The following is a 26,111-nucleotide window of genomic DNA, read 5'->3' on the forward strand; positions in this document are numbered from 1 at the left end:
CTTGGTCTTCTGCATAGGGTACCTTTTGCTATCTAAGGGCTCTGCTGCCTGTGTAGAAAGGCAGCCATTTTGTATTCACTTTCATACAGAGTGTCATAGGAGACAGCCTCATTCTATGTCTTCTCTTAGGAACACATCTCTATTATTCTTCATAGGTTTTATAATCTAAAATAAAACTCATTCATACTGAAGATATCTTTTATTTGTGCATGAAAAAAACAAATCTATGTTGATAGTACTTTCATCCTTTGATTTAGTGCCAAATGACACTTGGATTTAAAATTTAGTAATATATAAAATCAGTATAGTCTATGGCAAATCTAGCTAGTGGATAGATATCAAAAGGAATTGTTAATGGAGAATCATAAGTAAGGCTACGATTTAGTCATGGGTATTTTTAATAAAAGTTATGGACAGGTCACAGGCAATAAACAAAAATTCACAGCCCATGACCTGTCCATGACTTTTACTAAAAATAGCCTGACTAAATCTTTGGGGGGTGCTGCGGGGCCTGCCACTGCTGGGGGGAAAGTTGGTGGAAGGGCTTCTGCTGCTCGGGGATGCCCGGGGCCAGCAACACCAGCTGCTGGGGGCCATGGACCGCAGCTGCTCCAGTCAGCCACCCGAGGATTGCTGCCGGGGCCCGCCCAAGCAGCAGCTGCTTCAGAAGGCTGCCCAGAGACCGCTGATGGGCCCGCCTGAACAGCAGGTGCTCTGGAGCCCGGCTGGAGCCAGCTGCTTGGGCAGCCCTGGGGTCAGCCACACGGGCCACTGCAGAAGTCACAGAGGTCATGGAAAGTCTGCTCCATGACAGACACAGAACCCTACTCATAAGTGAGTGAAATGTTTCTAGATGGATCTTGCTGGCCCAACACTGTTCATTTTTTATCAAAGATTTGAAAGAAAATATCTTCCCCCAGCTTTGCATTTAGTCAGCTCATTCAACCAGTACAAAGAGAGGGTGAGGTTGTGTTCCTGCCAGCAGTCTGCCTCTCCCTACCCCATTTCAGGAGAGATTAGCGCTGTAGCAACAGTGACTGGACTCTTCCCATATGCACAAGTGAAAGAAATTAATCACAAAATGAAACCTGAAGATTCATGAGATTGGTTTAAAACACTGAAATTTCAAAATAATGTTAGGGTTCTTTTCATTTGCTTTCTAGTTTTTGAGACTTTGAGTTAATATTTTCAAGCTTTTTTCTACAACAAGGACTAGAAACTTACTTTAAAAAAATGAAAGCAGAGTTTTTGAGACTCTTGCTATTCCAAGAGCATCAAATATCATGAGAATTGCAAACACTGAGGATGGGCAAGCAAATTTTGTGCCTAGGCTGGTACCTTTTGATAATATTGCAAAGTTGTATCAAATGTGAACTGGTCAAGCTGCCAGCATAAAATGCTCCTTAATAAAACGACAGTTTGAGATAGCATGTGAACTACTACAAAGATCCCAAACAGGAAAACTCTCCTTTCATTGATTTTGCTCACTGGCCAGTCTTCACATACCAATAAAGCCAGCCATGTTTCTCACTCGTTCCAATTAGGTGAGACAATTCATAATGTAACCTTCCATTTTTATGACAATCTCATGAACTTCTATTGGTTTCTATTGCTACAACTAAATGGTGTTAAGAGAATCTAATGCCTTCAGATTACCAAAGTAAAAGGTATGTTTCAGCCAGGTAGTGTTCAGATGTTCTAGTCTGGCATCTATATATTGTCATTATGTCTGGCAGTACTTTTTCTTAGACTGATCAGTCTTTGTAACAAGGTGTTTGTGGCCCGATTTCTGAATGGTGCTGACAACTGTTGTGAAAATAAAAAAATGTGTAAGCTTATGATGTGTGATTGCTCAATTCAAGTAGGGTATTTTAATCTATTAAACCCTATTGGCTTGGGAACTGATTATCCAAGAGATCTCCTGTTCTCCCCTAGACCATACCACCTCAGATGAGAAAAGTGAAGGAGATTCCTGGAACCTCCTTCATATAAGTGAGAAGCAGTGACTAATTGGGCATTCTCTGTAAGAGGTCCCCAAGTTTGGAATTTGGTCCTTACCTTGATTCAATTGAGCCCACATTTGTTAGTGTTTTGGGCATATGGGAAAGCCCATCTGTTTTCCAGAGCGCTTAAGGAGGTAGGATGAAGACTGGAAGAACTTGATTGGCATAGTCAGATCTGCTTGGAAAGGGATGGTGTTTTATTGTCTGTTTTGTTTAACTGTTGGAGCAAGATGGCTGCCATCTATTTTGGCATTGTCCTGTATGTTAATTATGTCCAAGTGTGCCCAGAATATGGCGTGGGCAGATTTTTAATATTTGATAAATTTTAAAAGAATTCCTGTTCTGCAGTGAAGTTCAGTCTTTGGTACTTGCTTATCCTGATGAAGGAACTTTTTTACAACCTTACTCCACCTGCAGACTATATATTACCATTAAAATAATTGGGCATGAGCAATCATTTGGGAGTGGCTGTGAAGATCCTCTTTGCAGTGTGCTGGAGAGCATAATACTTATACAAGATAATGTTTTTAGTAGTAAATAATATTTTTAAAATATCAGTAAATTGCACTGCAAAACATATTTTTCCTTGTGACCCCAGCCAGATATCAATAGATGAAAAGCTACTATATTAACAGCTGTCTAGCTCCTGACTGCATTTTTCATATTTATAGTTTATACAGCATTTAACATGATCAAATATTTCTTTATATGACATTTTGTTTGTAAAACTAATAGATATACTATGTGGTGTTGCTGAACAGACAATGTAAACTAAACTCTTCATTAATTGGACACACAAGCACTGCAGCAAAGTATGTGATTCCCCCATTCCAGATATTTATATTCTTGTTTAAAAATAAGTCAATATGTAAAAAAAATTTTTTTAAATGACACTTCTCAAACTAAGTTGTTATTCTGCCCATATTCCCTGTGTGACAGCTTTTCAGAATGTTATATTCAAAAGACAGCTGTAATAATGTGAAATATTTTTAAATTTTAGTTATTTTAGTGAAAAGATCCATCTATAATTATATGGTGGGATGTGCAACTCCTCCCCAACCCTAAAATTCCAAATAAAACAGAAAACTGGCTTAACTTTTTAGAAAGCAGACAGCATACTAATTGGTACTAAAATGCTAAATATTTCATATCCATAGGTACAACTCTTCCATATTTCCAGCATTTGTTACATTGAGGAAAGGGACTATTAAAGGTCTAATTAAGCTGATGGGATGGCTTATGATAGAAGATTCTGTAGAATCAGGCTCTAAGTTTTATAGACTACTGGCTGTCTGCTTTGTGGGTAGTGAGGGGAGATACTGTCCATGCAGTGATACTTAGAGAAATTTTGCCTGCAGAAGCCTGTAGCAGGCTTAAAGCCTCTTGGGAGTGCATTTACCAACTGTCCCAGCTACATCCTTTAAAAAACGATGTTCTCCTTCCAACACAAGAATGTATAATGTGCAAAGGGAAATGGGACATAGCTGAACCCCCACCACAATTAGATAAATCTAATTAGCCCTACTTGCAATGCTAGTAGCCTCTCCTCGAATGCAGCAAATTCAGGCAGCGAAAGTAAGGTCTTGTCACAGGGTGGTCCCCTGAGAGTCTTTTCCAGCTTTAGTAACTCACTACCACAATTCTAGGTGTTCTTAACTTCTGCTGTATCTTATTATATCCCTTCAGCAGGCTGTAGCCTTGAGCGCTATTTACATACTATTTACAATGAGTAGCCCGCTTCCCCACTTGCTTCTGGGAAGGATGTAGTATTAGCAGCAGCCAGTCCTGCCTTCCTACAGGCGTCCTACTCTCCCCCCTAGCACTGCATTCCTGTCAGCTTATATAGTCCAAGGTAGCGGGTGACTTTCACCTAATTAGCTCCTCAGTTGTATCTTTATTCAGTTAATTGGCATCCTTTGCCAACTGCCTGCCTTTCAGTCAGGTCCCAGTTAATGTATACTGGTGGGGATTTGAGTGACAGGATACAGAGTCAACTCCTGACACAGCACACCTTGTTTCAGACCATCACAGTGATTTTAAAAATGTCTCCACTCTTAGGGTAACATAAAGGAGAGGCTTATAGCTTTAGGTCACTGGTTGAAAAGGTCATTATGAGCTACCTGCATTTACTGGCCTTTGCAACATAAGTCTAATTCCTTTTGGTTAAATACCCCCATTGAAGAAAGCAGGATGGTAGGCTCTTTGGTTGACGTTCTCTGCAAAGGCCAAGGACTGAATAAATACAGATACTGAACTACCCTGTTACGATCAGATGGTTTTGACCTTTGACACCAACCTGATTTTGGACAGGCCATACCTAGGATTAAACTATAATGTATATGTTAGTAAAAGCTAAATACTTAAGGAAGTAATAATACAAACAATTAAAGCTATGATACAAGTAAGAGACAATAAGATGTTAAAGTATTTGAAAAAGGCCTTTCAATAAGCTTGAGGCCTAATACGGCCTCGTAGTTAGCATGAGGTCTGAATAGCTAGCCTATGTGTTTGACCTGTGTTATAAGATTTAGCAATATGTATCTTGTGATAAACATAAGCCACAAAAGAACAGATTGATCTTAAAATAGCAGATTTTGGGGGCTTTTTAGTACATGTGACCATGGAGCAAAAATACATTAACATATTTAAACCATTGGGGAAATGTATTGGTGCAAATAGCTTATGCTAGCTATCCGAACCCTAATTGTAAGCGAGGGAATAGTCCCACTATTGTGGGGAACTTTCCTGGCTTCTGCACTACCCCAGTGAAGTGGGCTAGCAAAAGGATCTGAGTCCTCGCGCCCACTTCCTTTACCCAAAGGCCTCCCTACCTTTGTAGCCTCCCTTTCCATTCTCCTGTCAGAGTCCTTGTAACCCCAACAAGGATTCCTGGGGGGCTCGACCCACAGCCCTGCTGTTGCCGGCACCCAGTGCCGAGAGGCTGAACAACAGCTTGAGTGGTTTGTTATCCGGTGTGCTACACCCAATAATCACAACGGGGTGGAGAAGCAGAAAAGTTTATTTGCAGCTGCAAAAAGGTACAGGGAGAATAAAATCTCAAATCCTGCACACAGAGCAGGAAGTTACACAGGCTTTTATACATCCTTTTTCCCAGCATACTTATCCAATAGCAAGCTGCCCCAAGTATCCATATAGCCAGCCAATCCAGTTCCCAGCTAGTTCCCTGATTCTCTGTATCATTTGTTAAACTATACATAAAGCTGCTTTATTCAGCATTGTTCTTCCATATCTGCCCTGTTTGGCCTTGCTTAGTTTCAGGCAATCTGACTCTGCAACATATTGTTGCAGATCCTCAGCATAACTGCTGTGTGTGCCTCCAGGCGGGGGGGCCAAGGACACTTGGGCCTAGTACACAGAGCTGCTGCGAGTGTCTCCAGGCGGGAGGGGGGCCAAAGACACCTGGGCCTAGTGCGAAGGGGCTTCATCGACACTCGTGGTCTTCCATCCCCTCGAGTTACCTAGTGGCCATGCCCCAGTGTCCCCAACAACTCCCCCCTTTGAGAACACTCAACAACCTTGGCTCTGAGTTTTCTCACTTGGGCTACTTATTTCTTTACAATAGGACTTTGCATAAGCACTTTGTGATAACCCTGAAGAGAGTGACTTATTAACTTTTGCAAAAGGGCTCTAACACATGATACTGCACAGCATAATACCAGTATACAAGCAATACAGGAAAGAGAATTCTCAATAGCAGGCTAAATAAACCACCAAGCCAAGATGACAAACCCCAGCCTGAAAACAAGGTTTGCAACCAATCGTTCTCTGGGGCAGTATAGGCAACCTGTGCTCTGGCTCGGGCATGGGCCTCAGCCTGTACCACCTTTTCATAGATCTCATAACTGCTATCATTTACATATACACAACATCGGGGCCCGATGAGGGCACAAACCCCTCCTTGGGATGCCAAGAGATAGTCCAAAGCCAGCCTGTTTTGGAGGGAAAACGTCCTGAGCTGCTGTACCTCTTTATTTAATGTTTTTACTGCTGACCCTAAATCACTAACCGAGTCCTCTAACTCCAAGGCCACCTTCTCAAGTACCATCTGCAGCCTTATAGTATAACGGCCTATGCATGCCATGGCTGGTCCGGAAATCAGTGGCGCTATTCCCACTACAGAGCACCCTACAAGCTTCTCGGTTGTGAGGGGATTCTTCATATTGCCCTCCAATGCCTTAGTCAGTCGCCGCAGGGTCTTTTCTCGTGACTCAACAGAGGTGTCTCGGGCATTTCTAATCTTTCCTTTGGGCAGTGTGGCAGTTATGGAAAGATGAGGAACTCCATGAGCTATATAACAGCTACCTGTCCAGTTGGCTGGCAGCACCTTGTAAGCCTTTCGGTCACATACAAAATAGTGACCCTGTAGGGCCCAGTAAGGACTGTTTCTTAAGGGGATTCCTGGGATATTTAAGGCTGCTTTTCCAAACAGTTCATATGCCCCTAGGGGGGCATCCCATCCTCCTGATTGGGTACAAGTGGGGGCATTTCTAATTGTGCCGTTCAAATTACACTCGCCATAGGGACCACTACAAACCCACCATTGGCTTGCTACATTGGAGATGTTAACTGGATGGCAAGTTACATTTCGAAACCCCTTTTTTGTGGTAAGATTATTTGTAAGAGTTTCCCTAAAAGGGGAGGAACCATTACACCCACACTGTTGGCCTCCCCTGTTGGTCTTTATCCAATACCCATCAGCCCACTGTGTAATAACACAGGAGCTTTTTCCCACAGGACGCCCATAGTGATCAGATTGGTTTCGGGTAAAACATAACACTCCCTCAGTGAGTACTGCAACTGAATACTCCTGGTCCTGATAGGTGGCCTGCTGTAAAGAGGTCTTATTCCAGAACAGCGAGTCCGTTCTTTCCTGCTCTTTGGTGGTGGCTAATTCTGCTAGGGTCAAGGGCAGCATGTCAAGGGGCATTCCCGTTTTGGGGGATAGTGGAGTTGGAGCACATACCCAGCAATCAGTCTGGTTTGTTAAATTAGCAACATGGTGCGCAAGCAAAACAAAGGAGTTATGATCCCGATATGCACAGTTTGGAAATACCAATACAGAGAATAACAATGTTACCCAATTAATTATCACCAGAGTCTTCCCAACCCAGGGTCTCCAGTACCTGGGTGGGCCCATTTTAGCATTAAGGTGCCCACTATTTGTGTCTTTTAAACAGTAGCTTTAGCCCGAGATCGTCACTAGATGAGGAGTCAGCAGGTTGGACGGTCCACTGTTCTGCTGACGAGGGGGCGGGTACTGCCTTCAGACGAGAGTGATGGATCCAGTTCTTGTGTCCCTCGATCTTTGCCGCTGTATGGGAGATCAGCAGGACGGTATAGGGTCCTTTCCACTTTTCCTGGAGAGGCTCGTCTTTCCAGGTGCGAACAAGCACAGAGTCAGCAGGCTGTAATGAGTGGACGGGAGTGTCCATGGGGAGAGGCTGGGAATCCTTGGTATACCTGTGAAGAGACAAGAGAAGAGCAGACAGGGAACACATATACTGTGACAAAAAACCATTACCCAACTCCCATTCCCCTGACAGAACCGGGGTGCCATTCATAGGCCATGCCCTTCCAAACATAATTTCAAAGGGACTGAGCCCTAATCTACCCTTTGGGAGAACGCGGATGCGGAGTATGACGAGGGGTAAAGCATCAGGTCATCGCAGTGAGGCTTCTTGGCACACTTTTGAGAGATGCCGTTTAAGGATCTGGTTGGTACACTCCACTATACCACTGGCTTGCGGTCTCCAGGGCGTATGGAGTTTCCAGGGGATCTGTAAGGCATGTGAGATGCTTTGAATGATTTTTGACGTGAAGTGTGTCCCGTTGTCAGATTCCATCCACAGGGGAAGTCCAAAGTGAGGAATGATCTCCTTAACAAACTTGAGGGCCACTGTTCTGGCACTGCAGTTATGGCATGGGAAGGCTTCTGGCCATCCGCTGAACCGATCCACTATAACAAGGAGATATTTGAACCCTTGGGTCCGGGGAAACTCAGTAAAGTCTATTTGCCACACTTGTCCAGGGCCCGGAGTGGGTTCTAGGGCAGCTGGTGGCACAGGATGTCCCCGTCGGTGATTATTCTTTTGGCAGACTAAGCAGTCTGCTTGTACCTGGGCAGCCAGGGGTCGGAGTCTGGAAGTGATAAAGTATTTTCCCATTAGTTGGATAAGTGCTTCCTTGCCAGCATGAGTGGTTTGACGTAGTTTCTGCAGCACTGGCCGAATTAGGCCCTTTGGTAAGAGGACCTTCCCTTCTGGGGAATGGAGCCATCCCTCCTTTTCCCGGAGACCGAGTTTGTCAGTTAGCTGTCTCTCCTCCCCAGAGTACTGAGGGGTTGGAAGTTCCCCTACTGATGGGATAAGGGCATGCATATGGGCATTCTCAGTCTGAGGGGATGGCAGGGTGGCAGCATGCTTAGCCTCTCTATCTGCCTGGGCATTACCTCTGGACACATCTTGATCCTCCCTTTGATGGGCTTTACAGTGTACCACCGCCACTTCCGAGGGAAGTTGTACGGCTTCTAGGAGCTGGAGGATTTGGGGCCCGTACTTGACTGGGGAGCCTTGGGCTGTCAGCATTTCCCTTTGCTTCCATAGGCCAGCATGAGCATGCAGCACACCAAAAGCATACTTTGAATCAGTAAAAATGTTGACCCGCTTTCCTTTTGACAGTTCAAGTGCACGGGTCAGGGCTATCAGTTCAGCAAGCTGGGCAGAGGTCTCAGCAGGCAAACCTTCAGCTTCCACGGTGTCATGGAGGGTCACAACAGCATAACCCGCCCTCCTTTGCCCATCTATTACAGTACTGCTACCATCAGTGTACCACTCATAATCTGCATTTGGGAGGGGTACATCCTTTAAATCTGGACGGCTGGAGTACTGGACATCTATGATCTCTAAACAGTCATGTTTCTGTTCCTCTGTTTCTGGCAAGAGGGTGGCTGGGTTAAGGGACGGGCAAGGCTGTAGGGTGACTTCAGAGTTCTCTAACAGCTTAGCCTGGTACCGAGCAATCCGAGCCTGGGTGAGACAAAGCCCTCCCTTTGCATCCAATAAGGCTCGGACCATATGGGGAGTATAGATTTGCATAACCCCTCCCAATGTTAGCTTCTCGGCTTCCTCAAGCAATAGGGCAGTAGCTGCGACTGCCCGTAAACATACCGGCCAACCCTTTGCAACCTGATCCAATTGCTTAGAAAAATAAGCTATGGGACGTCTCCATGCTCCTAACAGCTGTGTAAGCACTCCTAGGGCCACCCCCCTTCGTTCATGTACATACAACTGAAACGGCTTAGAGAGATCCGGCAGGCCCAGAGCCGGGGCTTCCATCAATTTTCTTTTCAGAATTTTAAATGCCCTGTCAGCCTCTGGGGTCCAATAGAAGGGGTCATGATCTGCTCCTTTTACACAGTCGTACAGGGGTTTAGCCCACAGTCCAAACTCTGGGATCCATATCCTGCAAAAGCCTGCCATACCCAGAAATGCCCTGAGCCGCTTACGGTTACTTGGGGTAGGAACTTGACAGATAGCTTTCTTTCTTTCGCTTGAAAGCTGACACTCCCCTTGCTGTATGTGAAACCCGAGGTACCGTACCTCTGGGAGGGCAATTTGAGCCTTACTCCGTGCTACCCGATATCCCCGGAGTCCAATAAAATTCAGGAGGCTCACGGTGGCTTTAAGGCGGGGTGTTTGGCCCACAGTGGCAATTAACAAATCATCTACATACTGCGGAAGGAGGGCCTCCTCCTTATCCCACTCCTGTAGGTCCCTGGCCAGAGCCTGGCCAAAGAGGGTGGGGGAGTTTTTAAATCCCTGGGCCAACACTGTCCAGCAAAGTTGCTTTTTAACCCTTTTTTGGTCCTCCCACTCGAAGGAGAAGATCTCCTGTGACGGGGTGGCAACTGGGATGGTAAAGAAAGCATCTTTCAGATCAAGGACTGAAAAATGGGTATACTATCCCTCTATAGAAGCCAATAAGGTGTAACGGGTTAGGGACAAGAGGGTGCAGAGTCTTAACCCGTTCATTGACTGCCCTTAGGTCCTGTACCAGCTGATACGTGCCATCAGGCTTCTGTACGGGTAGAATGGGAGTGTTCCAGGCTGACTGACATTCCCGGAGAATACCATACATTAGGAATCGATCTATAGTTTCCTGTAAACCTTCTCTGGCTTCCCTCTTGATTGGATACTGTTTTACTTGCACTGGGCCTTTCCCTGGTATGAGCTGAATAGTAATGGGGGTCTGGTGGGTGGCCTTTCCTGGAATCCCTGATGCCCACACGACGGGGTACACCTGGTCTTCCCACGGGCTCCATTCTGGGGCTTGCATGGCTGAGGGCTCAACTGCAAGGGTCATGATCCATGCATTCTCAGGGGGTAAGGTAAGGGTTATTTCATCCTCAGTAAAATGCAGGGTGGCACCGAGGTGACAAAGTAGATCCCGTCCCAGCAGAGGTGTTGGACACTCAGGGAGGTATACCAGCTTGTGGGATATAGTCCTGTTTCCCAAAGCACATTCCGCTGGGGCATACACTGGGCACTTGGTGTCCCTGCCTGTGGCTCCCACCACAGTAAGGGAATCTGCTACTCGCAACTGAAGAGGCTGATTTACGGCAGTTCGGGCCGCTCCAGAGTCCACTAAAAATCTATTTCTGAGCTTCCCACCCGCATCTTTACTCGGGGTTCCGGGGGTAAGGTGGTCCGTCTCCCCTGATACCCCTATTCCTGCTCCGCCATCGCCATCATGGGGCACCCCCCTTTTCTTTCCTCTTTGGGCACTCATTTTTCCAGTGTCCCTCCTGTCGACACAGGGCACACTGGTTGCAACCCAGTCGTCTCTCCTGCGGGCCCGGATGGTCGCGTCCACGGCCCCTTCCTCCCCGGCCACTTCTCTTAGTGCCGGCCTGTACCGCTGTTACCATCAATCTCACTTGCTTTCTCTCCTTCTCTGTCTCTCTTAGACTATAAGCTTGGTTTGCAGTCTCTAAGATTTGTGCCATGGTCATACCCATTAAATCCTCCTTTTTTTGTAACTTTCTCTTAATATCAGGGGCTGCTCTGCTCATAAAAATTCCCTTAATAATTGACTCAGTTGCCTGATCATCGGGGTCTGCATTAGTGTTCTGTCGAATGGTGTCCCGAATATGCTGTAGAAAGGCCCCTGGGCTTTCTTTTAAATCCTGCATTACTTCATATGGCTTTGCCCAATTATTATGTCAGACAGCCGAGTGACGGAGTCCATGCAAAAGCAACTCCTTATAGGAGGTAAGGCGGGTCATATCCCCATGATCATTTGGATCCCACCTGGGGTCTGCTCGGGGGACTTGTGCATCCGGGTCAGGGATATTAATACGATCCCGGTCGTACCGTCTCTGCGCCTCCTCCCTTGCCTTGGACACAACCTGTTGTCTTTCCATCTCAGACAATAGGGTTCGCAGGAGGATGTTACAATCATCCCAGTCCAGCTTGTGACTACTGAGGCACCCCTCAAAGACTGATATAAACCTGCCTGGGTTGGTGGAAAACTCTCCTGCCTGTGCTTTGAAAGCAGCCACATCCACAGGATTAAAGGGCACATGAGTATAAACCTGCATAGTCGTGGCCGGACGCCTGTCCGATCCAGCCCGGGCGACTTTAGTTTCGGTGATTAAGGTGTATAGACCAACCATTGGGGACTTACAAGGTGTGGGTGTAAGGGCCGAAGGGGACACCGGCTCTGCCATTACAGTGGGGGTGGGGGTCTGGGGACTAACATTAGCTGCTACCGAACCAGTCGGAGTCAGATTACAGCGCTGTAAAATATCTGGTCAAGTACATAAAGTCAGAAACAAATGCGCATACATATGTTCATTCCATTTCCTTGTTCTCTGACAGAACAGGAGTAACTGAAGGATCGTGTTGTAATTAATTGACCCTCCTGGTGGCCACCACTCCTGGTCCTCTAGTTGATATTGAGGCCAGTCAACTGTACAGAATCGTTTTAATTGGCTCTTAGTCATTGGATCCGCACCAAATACCTTCCAGTTTGCTAGAATGCACTCTAGGGGCGTACACTGTGCCCTAACCCCTGAGCTCTGTCTCTGTCCCATACCTACAGGGTAACTCTGGGCGTCCCCAGGTTCCAACAGAGCATATAATCCAGATTTCAAAAGGTTCCTATCTTATCCAAGGGTCCAGTTCTTCACCGTCGTCCACAACTGCAAGGGACCAGTTCTTCACCGTCGTCTACCACAACTGCTTCTCCACTATATGAGTGCGTTGCACCGTTGTGCCCTCTGGGGTCGATCAAATCGCATCTCCTCCGAGGCCCCGGTAAACTCACCGGTGCACACTGGGCGTCGGTTCTCGACGCAATCCTCGACCTCCAGGAGGGGTCCGGGCAAGGCTAAATTGCAGCCTCTGGCCCACCCAGGGACGCCAAAAGCTGTTGCCGGCACCCAGTGCCGAAAGGCTGAAAAACAGCTTGAGTGGTTCATTACCCGGTGTGCTACACCCAATAATCACAACAGGGTGGAGAAGCAGAAAAGTTTATTTGCAGCTGCAAAAAGGTACAGGGAGAATAAAATCTCAAATCCTGCACACAAAGCAGGAAGTTACACAGGCTTTTATACATCCTTTTTCCCAGCATATTTATCCAATAGCAAGCTGCCCCAAGTATCCATATAGACAGCCAATCCAGTTCCCAGCTAGTTCCCTGATTCTCTGTATCATTTGTTAAACTATACATAAAGCTGCTTTATTCAGCATTGTTCTTCCATATCTGCCCTGTTTGGCCTTGCTTAGTTTCAGGCAGTCTGACTCTGCAACATATTGTTGCAGATCCTCAGCATAACTGCTGTGTGTGCCTCCAGGCGGGGGGGCCAAGGACACTTGGGCCTAGTACGCAGAGCTGCTGCGAGTGCCTCCAGGTGAGAGGGGGGGCCAAGGACACCTGGGCCTAGTGCGAGGGGGCTTCATCGACACTCGTGGTCTTCCATCCCCTCGAGTTACCTAGTGGCCATGCCCCAGTGTCCCCAACACTGCCGCAGTCACCTAGGACAGGGGCTAGGGTGTCCCCACTCCAGGGTACTCTCGCTGCACTGGGCACTTCTCTGACCCACTGATTATTACATACAATTTGAAGCAAATGCAAGTTATTTAATCAACAATTAATTTTAAAAAGAATAAGGGGAAATGGGAAAGGTTAAAGGAAACACATCAACCCACTCTGTGGCAGGGAACTTCACAAACAGTGTCTCTGGAATGTCAGGGCAGTTCACAGTCTGTTCCTTGTAAGTCCCAGGCCTTCTTCTCAGGCCCTGGCTGTGCTGTAGGGATGCTGTGGGTTGGACACTCGCTCTGGTGGTAGCCACAGGCTCTAGGTGGCAGGGCCCTTCTTCCCAGCGTTGCCTCCGCCCTGTCGGGGTTACCAATCTCCCTTTGAGTCTGGCCTGCAGAGCCTCCTGGCTGAGGCGTCTCCCTGTGCTGGGCCCACTGCCCAGGGTCCCCCCTCGCTCTCCCCAGCTGCTCACCGCACCCAGCTCCGGACTGCTCCAGCCCCAGCTCCACCACTGTGTCTCTGCTGCTCTGCCTCCAGCTCCCTGGGCTGCTTCTCTGCTCCCTCTGGCTCTGGTTGCTGCAGCTCTGCTCCCAGGGCAGGTCTGCTCTGCAGGCTGCTTCTGTGACTCTGCTCCCAGCACTGACCTGCTTCGTAGGCTGTTTTTCTGGCCCCTCTGGCTCTGGTTGCCGCAGCTCTGCTCCCAGGGCAAGTCTGCTCTCTCTAGGCTGTGCCTCTGGCTTTGGGGCTGCAGCTCTGCTCCCAGGACAGGGTCTGCTCTCTCTGGGCTGCTTTTCTGGTCCCTCTGGATCTGGCACAGCTCTGCTCCCCAGCTCAGCTTGAGCCCCTGCTTTCTCCTTAGCTCGGCCCCACTCTGTCTGAACCAGGCAATTCCAGCTCACACAGAGGACCGGACCTCCTGACTCCCTGATTAGCCTGCCCGCCCTGTCATTCAGGCTGACCTGGAGCATTGGCCTCTCCCCATTGTTCCTGGGAACTGTCAGTCTCAGGGTCCTGATTCCCCATCGACCCTTCCCCTTTGAGTACTGGGAGCTAGCAACTAAAACACCCCCACTGAATGTTAGTAAGCGGGGCAACAGTCCCCTTACATAATTATCGTCCGGTGGAATAACAAACATAGGCATGAGGCCAAGACTTCATTAAATATGGTCCCGAATGTGTGAGGATGTGCCTGACATACAATGCTCACACAATGGGCCAAAATTCACTGCAACAGAATTAAAACAATTCATCACCAAATGAGAATTTCAGCAGAAAATGTCTTCTGCTGGGTACTCACAAAGCAATGGGAAGGCAGAGTTGGCAGTAAAGAAAGCCAAGAGCCTAGTGGCAATGCCAAAGACAAAATAGATGGAAAGAGACCATCACAATGCACTCTCCTAGGGACTATTAGCCCAGGACAGAGGCTGATGGGCCAGAGAACTAAGACTCTGCTTCCCTGGAGGGGTGGTCTGCTGGACTAATGGAGGAATGGCAGACGGTACACAGAAACAACTAAGAGAATGCCAAGCAAGGCAGGCAGCCTGCTACAACAAAGGAGCCAGAGACTTGAGACACTATGCATAGGAGAGCATGTCTGGGCCCAGCCATCATATAAGCCACACAAAGCAATGGCAATAGGGAATAATCCAAGCCATGGTGGGATGATGGCCATATGAGTTAGTAACAGACTCCTGACAGCAGTGGAGTTGAAACTCAAGATGACTGAAATAGCCAGTAGACAGCCCGCCCACCCCAGACAGATTGGGCCAAGCCAGGACCAGGAAGATTGAGAGAGAGTCTTAGCCATCAGATGGCCTGATGTAGGAGCATCAGAAGAAATCAGGTATATGAATACCACAGAAGACAAACTGGAAGCCATCCAACAGACTGAAGTCAGCAACAGGGTTGAACCAAGCCCCTACCAAGAGCAATAACTCAATCAAGAAGGACAAGACTGCTTAGAAGCCCATCCTACTTGGTAGACTATGAGGCCTAACAGCCTTCAATGGGATGGCAGTAAAGGCTATGTCCCTATGGTGGGCTATGTACTAGTAACCTCCAGCCTCACCATGTCAGTAAATGCTAGCAGAAAAGGTACAACAATTGTTGAATGGAAAGATGTATCAGCCTTCAAGAAACCATGGAGAGAGAAGCATAGGTCACAGTAAGGCATCATTTGGAGGAGGCACCAATATATTCATGTCTTGAATACCAGCTGCAGTTGCAGCACCTCTGTAAATAGTTCTCTTCACATAGTTGTCTTTTCATACAGTTACCCAGCATACCCAGCATGTCACAGCAATTAAGAAAATATCAGCTCTGATAGAAACTAGGGCCTGTACAATATGGAGAGGAAGTTAATAATGCTGCTTCTGCTCTCAGCTCTACCATTTAACTTATGGGCCTTAAGTTTATATGAATATTACTTTATATCAGCCCCTAATACAACTGCTTATTTGACTTGCACACTGTGCAAATGAGGAGATGGAAGCTGCTGTTAGTTATATAAATTATGTGCCTATTGTTTTATCATATTTTGGCTGCTTATGTGTAGAATTCAGCTGTCCATAAGCTATTCTTTGCATCAATACTGTCTGCACATAAACAATGAAAAGGGATTTTGGTGTGCAACTCTGCCTTTCAGTACTTACTGAGCCCTTTTTTGTTCTATAATTGCAGAGGTATTAATGGGAGACTTCACCTTGGATATTCACGGAGGCCTGGTCTACATTACGACTTTAGGTCGAATTTAGCAGCGTTACCTTGATTTAATCCTGCACCTGTCCACACGATGAAGCCTTTTTTTTTGACTCAAAGGGCTCTTAAAATCAATTTCTTTACTCCACCCCTGACGACGGGATTAGCACTGAAATCGGCCTTGCTGGGACAATTTGGGGTAGTGTGGACGCAATTCGATGGTATTGGCCTCTGGGAGCTATCCCAGAGTGCTCAATTGTGACCGCTCTGGACAGCGCCCTCAACTCAGATGCACTGGCCAGGTAGATAGGAAAAGGCCCGCAAACTTTTGAATCTCATTTCCTGTTTTGCCAGCATGGCGAGCTCACCTTCACAGGTCACTATGCAGAGCCCATCAGCACAGGAAACCATGCAGTCCCAGAATCGCTGAAGAGCTCCAGCATGGACCGAAAGGGAGGTACGGGATCTGATCACTGTATGGAGAGACGAATCCATGCTGGCAGAACTCCATTCAAAAAGACAAAAGGCCAAAATATTTGAAAAAATCTCCAATGGCGTGAAGGACAGAGGCTATAACATGCTGCATGCCCCCCAACCCTGTGCTTTGACTCCGTCCAAGGAATGGAAGGCAACACGGAAGCGGGTTTTGGGAGCAAGGAAGATGAGGAGGCGGTTGTAGATAGCTCACAGCAAGGAAGCAGAGAAACTGGTTTCCACAACAGCCAGGATCTGTTTATCACCCTGGATCTGGAGCCAGTACCCCCCCAAACGCACCCAAGGTGGGCTCCCAGACCCTGAAGGGAGAGACGGGACCTCTGGTGAGTGTACCTTTGTAAATATTATACATGGTTTAAAAGCAAACGTGTTTAATGATTAATTTGCCCTGGCATTTGGGCCAGTACAGCTACTGGAAAAGTCTGTTAACGTGTCTGGTGATGGAGCGGAAATCCTTCAGGGACATCTCCATAAAGCTCTCCTGGGTGTACTCCCAAAGCCTTTGCAAAAGGTTCTGGGGAGGGCAGAAACCTTATTCCGTCCTCCATGGTAGGACACTTTACCATGCCAGGCCAGTAGCACATAGTCGGGAATCATTGCAAAACAAAGCATTGCAGCGTACGGTCCCGGTGTTTGCTGGCATTCAAACAACATCCATTCTTTATCTCTCTGTGTTACCCTCAGGAAAGTGATATCATTCATGGTCTCCTGGTTGAAATAGGGTGGTTTTAGTAAGCGGACATTCAGAGGTGCCCGTTTCTGCTGGGTTGTTTGCCTGTGGCTGAACAGAAATCTTCCCCGCTGTTAGCCATGCGGTGCGGGGAGGGGTGAAGCCATCATCCCAGAGAATTGGGGGTGTGTGTGGGGTGGTTAGGTGGGTTTCTGCTGCACGTTAACCCAGAACCGCCCCCTCCCCGGGGGATAAGGGGATACTTGGCCTTCATAACAGCAAAGAGTTCCACAAGTTGACTGTGTGTTGTGTGAAGAAATATTTCCTTTTGTGTGTTTTAAACATGCTGCCTATTAATTTCATTGGTGACCCCTAGATCTTGTGTTACGAGAAGGAGTAAATAACACTTCCTTATTTACAGTCATAATTTTATAGACCTGTTATCATACCCCATCCTTAGTCATATCTTTTCCAAGCTGAAAAGTCCCAGTATTATTAATCTCTCCTCAGATGGAAGCTGTTCCATACCCCTAATCATTTTTGTTTCCCTTTTCTGAAATTTTTCCAATTCCAATATATCTTTCTTCATCAGATGGGGTGACCACATCCGCATGCAGTATTCAAGATCTGTGCATACCATGGATTTATACAGAGGCAATATATTTTCTGTCTTATTATCTATCACTTTCCTAATGGTGGCCAACAATCCATTAGCCTTTTTGACTGCCACTGCACACTGAGTGGATGTTTTCAGAAGATTATCCACAGTAACTCCAAGATCTTTCTTGAGTAACAGCTACTTTAATCCCCATCATTTTATATGTATATTTGACATTGTTTTTCAATGTGCATTACTTTGCATTTATCAACATTTTATTTCTTCTGCCATTTTCTAGCCCAGGCACCCAGTTTTGTGAGGTCCCTTTGTAACTCTTCACAGTCTGCTTTGAACTTAACTATCTTGAGCAGTTTTGTATCATCTGCAAATTTTGCCACCTCCCTGTTTACCCCTTTTTCCAGATCACTGATGAATACGTTGAATAGTACTGGTCCCGGTGCAGATCCCTGGGGGACACCACTATTTACCTCTCTCCATTCTGAGTACTGACCATTTATTCCTACCCTTTGTTTCCTATCTTTTAACTAGTTACTGATCCATGAGGGAACCTTCCCTCTTATCCCATGACATCTTACTTTGCTTAAAAGCCTTCGGTGAGGGACTTTGTCAAAGGCTTTCTGAAAATCTAAGTATACTATATCCACTGGATCACCCTGGTCCTCAGCTTGTTGACCCTCTCAAAGAATTCTAGTAGATCGGTGAGGCATGATTTCCCGTTACAAAAACCATGTTGACTCTTCCCCAAAAAATTGTGTTCATCTATGTGTTTGGTGTCCCTAACCTCTGTTTGCCAGAAGCTGGGAATGGGCAACAGGGGATGGATCACTTGATGATTACCTGTTCTGTCATTCCCTCTGAACCACCTGGCATTGGCCACGGTTGGAAGACAGGATACTGGGCTAGATGGATGTTTGGTCTGACCCAGTATGGCAGTTCTTATGAAGAAATATTGCAGTTTGCAGCATGGTGTATTTTTAAGAAAATGTGTTAGAAAATGTCAATATAGAAATTTTTTTTAAACTTAACCTAAAGAGGGAGAGGAGAGGTTTAGAGTCCAGATATTTAAATGGCTCCAACCAGAGTAGCCTTAAAGAGATGCTGAAATACATGGTACTATTTGGAATCCAACCCCTCCCCAACATATCCTAGGTTTCAAAGTAGCAGCCGTGTTAGTCTGTATTCGCAAAAAGAAAATAAGTACTTGTGACACCTTAAATTTGTTAGTCTCTAAGGTGCCACAAGTACTCCTTTTCTTTTTTCAACATATCCTAGTTGTCTTCTAAAAATGATCTGCTGTTGGTTTATAAGGTGGGACTTTTCATTTGGAAAGGAGAGAAACATTTAGGGAGTAACATGGGTTAATCAGTTAAAAGAGCACTTGTGGTTGGTTTCCCCTTGAGGGTCAGCAATGTGAAAAGGGAGTTATTGTCTGATATCTTTATTAAAGTTAATAAACTTGGTAATCATGAACCACAAAGTTTTAATAAGCAATTTATAAATTAATCAGAAGGCAGTGAATATTAACAGTAATGATCTCATTCTGGTATAAGTAAGCTAATTAACATGTTGGCTTCTGATGGCTGTAGAATCTATTTCTGATTATTTTACTTAAAATAAAAAAGTTGATGTAAACAATTGATCCCCAGCCAAGAATCTTACTGGTTCTCAAATTCAATTTTTAATTTCCAAGTTGGCATAATAGGATTTTTCTCCTGGTAAAATGCCTCTTGTTGTTCAATGGTTATTAAATTTGGCATTTGTTGGTCAGCAATTATGAAATTCTTGAAAATAAAATCCAAATAATCAGATTGTTTGCTCAGCCACATCTCTGTGAGGCTATGGGTCAATCTTCAGATATAACTTGCAGTATCATCTGTAAAAGTTGAAAATACTTAGCAGAAATAATGTTGGGGTGACCATTCCTTCCAAGCACATTTCTGGGTCAGCATAGATGCATTTTGTAGCATCTTACAGCCACACTCCTCCTCTGTGGGGCTGAAGAATTGTGGTGGTGCCTATAGAAGACATCTAGGATAGTGCATCCCTCTAACAAGTGCATTAAATCACATATGTGGATTATGTATGTTAATCATTCTATCCAGCAACTGGAACATTCAATGAACATTCCATTTCCTCCAGTTAGTAAAATTTTCAGAAGTTTGTTCAAATGATTGGAAATATGATCATGGTTATAGAACGGTTATAGCTGCACACATTTTTATAAAAGAAAGCAAGGGGATTTTTGGTTGAAATTTTGATGCTCCAAGAGAGAAAGCAAAAGAACAATCCAATGGGAAATATAGTAATTAGAGCTGGTAATATTTTTTCCATCTTAAACATCTTTTTGACAAAAATGGCTTTTTAACAAACTGGAATATTTTGTTAAATATGTCTGCTTTTGTCAAAATTTGGGGGTTTCAACAGAAAAACTCAAGACCTCTGAATTTTCATCAACCAAAACTCAAAAATGTTCAGTTGCCCATCCCCAAAAAATAGTTTCCACAAAAACCTCAAGAAAAATTCAAAATAAAATGTCTTTAAAAATTTTCAAATTTTACGGAGAAAAATAATGTACAAACTAGTTCTATTAGTAGATAATTTTGTTTATATAATAGAATTCTGAATATCTAAAAGTTATATAAATAACACATTTATAAAGCAAAATAAGGAAGAGAGTATGTGAATGTCAGTGTTTGCACCCCACCAAATATGCAGTCAAGCCTGGAAAGTGCCTGCACTCAAAGACTGATGGATTTGGAACTTTGAGCAAAGGTAGGAAGTCTTATGCCAGTACATCAGTTACTTAGTATTTAATCACACCCACACTTCTCATCACTGAAATTATTACATCCCAGCATCCTCCCCTCTCACCCTGTGAAGAGGTAAGAGGTCTCCTAGTTCCCAATTCACTGCTTTAACCACTAGACTATACTGCCTCCACATAGCATGCATATAGCTTGTAGAACAGGCAGCATATTACAGACAAAAAAGGATTTTATTTTCTTTTTAAAAATTGTTTCATGTCATCGCTCTGTATGGGGACTTATGCTGCAAATCATTAGAATACCTTGTGTGAGTGAATTTACTCAGAACAAGTGTGTTTTGGTTTTTGTAATACAAATCAGTAGGGGTTATTGCTGAATTAAACGGTGTTAAAGGTGGTCATGTGACAGTGAAGGGAAGAATATGTTAGCTTTATTACAATCTATAATCTTGTGGAATTTCCTTGGAAGTTATAAAACAACAGCCCATCCATTATTCATGGCTAGAATAAGAAAATGTCGGGGCTCTGTGAACATGAGCTGGAAAAAGAATTATAAAAAGTAAAGTTTTTGCTTTCAGGCACTTAACTTGAACTGAAGAGCCCGTGACTCCAGTGGAAATAGGAGGGGGAAACTTGAAAATAGTTTTTGGTTAATATGATAAGGGAATAATATAAATTCCCTTCACTTGAGATCAGTATATGCCAAAAGCAAGATTAGCTCACATGGCAGACGTGTTTGTATGGTGTGCGTATAAAAGTGACGAAGGGCACTTATGACTGATTGATACTTATTGAAATGTATTGATTACACAAGTAAACTGAGTGTCTCTCCCAAGATGCCAAGTACATAGACTCAGAGCTATGACTTGACACTACTTTGATCATCCATTTGTAATCCATTTAGTAACTAATATCTACATCTTCCTCCTTTCTAGCCTCTTCTTGAATACCTACAGTGACGATGCCTCTTTAATTTTTTCCAGTTGTCTACTGCACTGCACAGTTCTTAATTATTGTATAAGAAAGGTATAGTACTTTAATGTGTATACTTACTATTAGGCTTTACAATGAATATATAGCACATGCCCAGAGATTGTGATTTTTTTAATAAATAAAAAAAATTAACAATGTGTCTATTGGCTAGTTGTAGCAGTGGTGGGCAATTTGCAGCCCATGGACTGCACGCAGCTCATCAAAGAAAGCCTCAGATGGTTTGTTTACCTGTGCACAGCTGCCCGCAGCTCCCAGTGGCCACAGTTAGCTATGGAGCTGCAAGCAACCATGCACATGTAAACAAGCCATCTGGCGGCCCGCCAGCGGCTAGCCCTGATGGGCCGCAGGTTGCGCACCATTGAGTTGTAGGCTCCGCTCTGGCACAAAGGACACAGGCTTTGATTTCCTGTTACAGTCTCTTGAATGTGTGTGGGGGAAGGAATACCCTAAATCCTGTAATAAGCTGTTTTTAGTAGGTTTTATAATCTATTATTGCTTAGCTGGAAGAAGGGTGCTTTTAATGTAACCAACTTTGACGTTATTTGGCAGTGAAGTGGAGAAAATAGGGGATTTGCATTACCCAAGTCTCTGCTACTCAAATGACTGATAAAAGTGAGCACCTTGCTGTAAATACTGTTTTCCATACTGGTTTTGGTAGGTGAACAGGTCAAGCTCAGGTTTTGATGTGTTGTTTTCCAGTCTGGTATGGGTGAATACTCTGTTTTAAATACACCCCTTTTTAATTGGTGGGCCCTGGCTCTTTCTCTGCTTCTGAGCTGTTCTTTTTCATAGATGAACCACCTCCTGCTTTACTGTTTCTAGTTTAAAGAGGAGGGATAAGCTAACTAGGAAGGTTAAGGAATTTTCTTATATGGAGACCAGACTTCTCCTGCCGTGTGTGCATGCTCGCAATTCAGAATTCCTTGGAAACATGACCACCTTCTCCTCTGGCTATCGTGTTAGCAGCTGTTTCTCACGTGCACTTTAATAATTTCTTCTCTAAAGTGAGACATTTTTCATGTACCCTGAACATAATTGGGCCCCAGAATAACAAGAGAGGGCGTGTCTGGCTTCAACTTCATGTTCATAAATATTGGGGTGACTATTTTAGGAACCACACACACACACACACACAAATACTTTTTTAAAAAACAAAAGACCTAGAGCTTTCCATGGTTGCAGATGTAGTTTTACAGTCGCCTTATATAATAAATTGACTAGTGTTTTGAATCCTCTTTATTTCAGAAATGATAGTATTGAAATGTTAACTGCTTTCTCAGTAAGAAGTGTGGGAGATCTGGTCTTACTTTTTGTAATTCATTACAATAAAGTATCCCCCAAACTGTTTCTTGATCATAATCTGCCTTTAATCCTTTTTCTCAGACATATTTAGACAACTGTTATGGGTTAAGATACATTTACAACAGCTGCGTGAATTGCATGAAGTGAATTCTGTCTACCAAGTTAGCCTGCCATTGCCTTTCTGCGACAATTTTTTGTTGTAGTTGTTCTAAAATAAGCTCCTAGGTAGTATGTGAAATCTTATAGGCATCTGTACAATAAGCTAGTGAGTACCCTGATATGGATTCCAAGTTTTCTGGTGCATTTTAACCACCTGAATTAGTAGGTTTACACTCCCAGATTCCTTAAGAGAAGATTACATTGTCTTTAACATGCAACATGGTCACTTGTAGCTCTCTCTGTTTATATGTCAGTTGTAGAGCTATTTACCACTTAAAGAGGATCTTCCAGTCCATTGTGGAAGCAGGTAAGGGTTTGGTGAAAAGGGTGAAGGCAGTTTTGGGAGATAGGTGCCAAAATGGGCATGACCAAGGGTGGGATCATGGGACTGATGGCCTGGGGTTTAAACTGGAAATTGTACCATTGTAGATGATGTCATTGGAAGAGTTAGGGGTTCTCATTTGAGCAGTTGCTTTTGTATCCATGTAGCGGGGTGGTCACCCACTCCAGCCTTAAAGGGCTTAAAACAGCCCAGGAGAGGGCTGTGCCTGGGAGCAAGCAGTTCCCCATCTGATTGGGGGAAGTAGACTCAGCTGTGGCCATGCCCCAATCAGGGTTCAGCTTGCCCTTATAAGAGAGCAGTGGGCCAGGAGTAGAGATGCTCCCTCTACCTTGTTGAGGGAGAGGGGCCTGGCTGCTGGGAAGCTGAGAGAATACCTGAGGTGGAGCAGGGCTGGGGGAAGGCCAGAGGAGCTGGAGAGCTCAGCCTGGAAACCCCCCCAGGCTGCAGGCCTAGAGTAAGGCTAAATAGGTACTGGGGTTGCAGGGGGCAGCCAAAGGTAGGCAGAGGCAGCAGGTCCAAACCCCCCTTGCCTGTGATGATTGGCTTTCTACTGCAGTCTGCCCCAGTGTGTGGGGGCTTAATGGCGACTGGCAGTAGCCAAAGACTGAGGTGAGGTGGGGATACTGGGTGGGGGTTCCCCGGGGAGGGGAGACCCAGAGACTGTGGGAATACTGCCAGGAGCCAGCGCCCTGGGTAAAAGGGGCACCAGGGTCCAGGAGGGACATGGGGGGGCCCAGCAGCAAGCAGGACACTAGCCTGCAGAGGGCGCTTTGGAGGCTGGAACGCTAATTCCCTGGACGACCAGCAGGAGGCACTGCGGGGGTGAGTCGCCACACCATGACAATCCATCAGTCTCCATTTGATACTTCGTACTCACAGTATAACTGACATTCTCCACTAGCCATTCAACAAGGGATGATCACAACTGGATACTTGTTCTTAGCATTAACTTCATAGCATAGCATTAACTTCTATCATCTGATTTGTATAATATAATGTCTATAGAAATGCAAGTGGCATCATTGGCATCTACACAGATACCAAACAAACCATTGATGATTAATGATATACCAGTGAACTCATGATTACAAAACACCCAAATAAAATGCTGGTGTCTGGATAATTAGGGTATTTTTGGTCCACAATGCTGTAAGATGTGCAGATGGTTGAAAAATGATATGTGGTCTCATGCAGTGCATGCTGAGATAACAAGAGAACTCTATTCAACAAAAATAGATTTTAGTTCTACCATATGTGTGCTTATGTTTTGTTCATACCTATGGAGAATCTCTTGTGTTAGGAAGCAAACTAGGAGAGCTAATTAACATGTCCTTCTTGTAATAACTTATTTGAACACTTCAGCCAATCATACCATTTTCTGTGGTAACAATTACGACAAATGTTCAGTGCCATAAGATCACCAAAAGTCATAGATGGATTTAGATATTTTCAGTTTTGGTGTTTTCACTTTTCATGGATCTCAACTGAAAAAGCAAAAAAAACCCAATCACAATTACATCTTTCCTATTAGTGGGCTTTGCTGACAAGTGAGATCTTCAATACTGAGAAGCAGTGTCAAAACAGTCTTTACTGGACAGTGGAGAACAAATAAATTATGACTTTCTTAATATTTGCAGACTCCCCTCTCTGCCTAGAAATGCTGTTCCTTATGGCTTATTTCACTGCTCCAGGCTCCCACTCTCTCCATTTAAATCTCTCTTAAATAACCACTTTTCCATGAGGCCCACAAAAAAATGCTAACCTACTTCATTATATTGCTGTCAACCCCTGTCTTTATAAAGCCATTGCCATTATATTACCAAAACTGCCTAATACTTTCTATATTATTATCACCATTCTCTAGGTCTCCCAGTGCAGTCTTCTTGCACTTTTGCCTGTATCTTAGATTGTAAGCTCCAGGATCCTATTTTTATTTGTATATTGTACATTGATGAGCACAGTGGCCCTTAGCAAATAATAAATAACTGGTAACTTTGTACAGAGGGGTCTGTGTTTCCCAATCGGGTTAAAGGAAGTGCAGAGGATGGCTTTTAAAGTACCTAGTGACTTAAATACATTAAATAAACAGAAATATTAAGAGGGTGTAAACAGTAACTTAAAGTAATAAACTTAAATTGAAAAATCTACTGAGCAAGACTATATTATTTGATCTCTATCTGCTGTCATGTTAAGACAAGTCATGAGCCAGGCTGCAGGAAACCTGACAAAAGATCTGAGCTCCCTCAGTATTCAGGTCTCCTGTATTCCTAATTCAGTGCTGTATTAGCTCAAACCCAAGTTTACTCTTTGGACTGGCAATAAATTGGTATTTCATAAGCAAAGATTTCAGGAGCTCAGGGTGATCTCCCTTGAAAAAGGTGATGAGGAGATGTGACTGTTGTGTAACTTACCCCAAAAGGGTCATATCAGGGTGTTGGGAAATCCTGTCAGATTACAGGAGTTGGAAAATGAGATTTTGTTATAGGCCGTAGATATGCATGATCTTTAGCTAGTGAATAAAGCCACAAGGTGGAGTTCATCCCATGCAATGCAGAGAAGGAGGAGTATCGGTTTACATCTCCCTTATTTGGGAGGACAGCTCACTTGCACTGCAGTTGCAATGGCCCCATGGGCCATTGTAAGTGTGCAGAATTGCCTGGCCACAGGACCATGCATCTATACACCCCTATTTAACCCTCTCCTATATCTGGTCCATCTGTAATGCGCTTGACTCTGAATGCCACAGTACTGGGGAATGTTGTGCAGAAGGCCCAGAGTGCATGCTTCTTCTGGTGGATGAAATTCATGGAGTTGGGTGGAGGCTCATGGATCCTCTGTAACCACTGTGAACCAGTAGCACAGGTTCCCACAGTTTTGGCCCTGAAGTACTTACAGTATAAATAGATAAGTCATGCTCTGAAGCCAGTAAAGAATGTTTATAACTATCCAGGGGAGTTCTTAAAGGAATATCGGAGTGTGAAATAAATTAAAAGATTGTATGT

This window comes from Lepidochelys olivacea (genome assembly GCF_965140295.1).
Source record: "Lepidochelys olivacea isolate rLepOli2 genome assembly, chromosome: 9".
NCBI lineage: Eukaryota > Metazoa > Chordata > Testudines > Cheloniidae > Lepidochelys > Lepidochelys olivacea.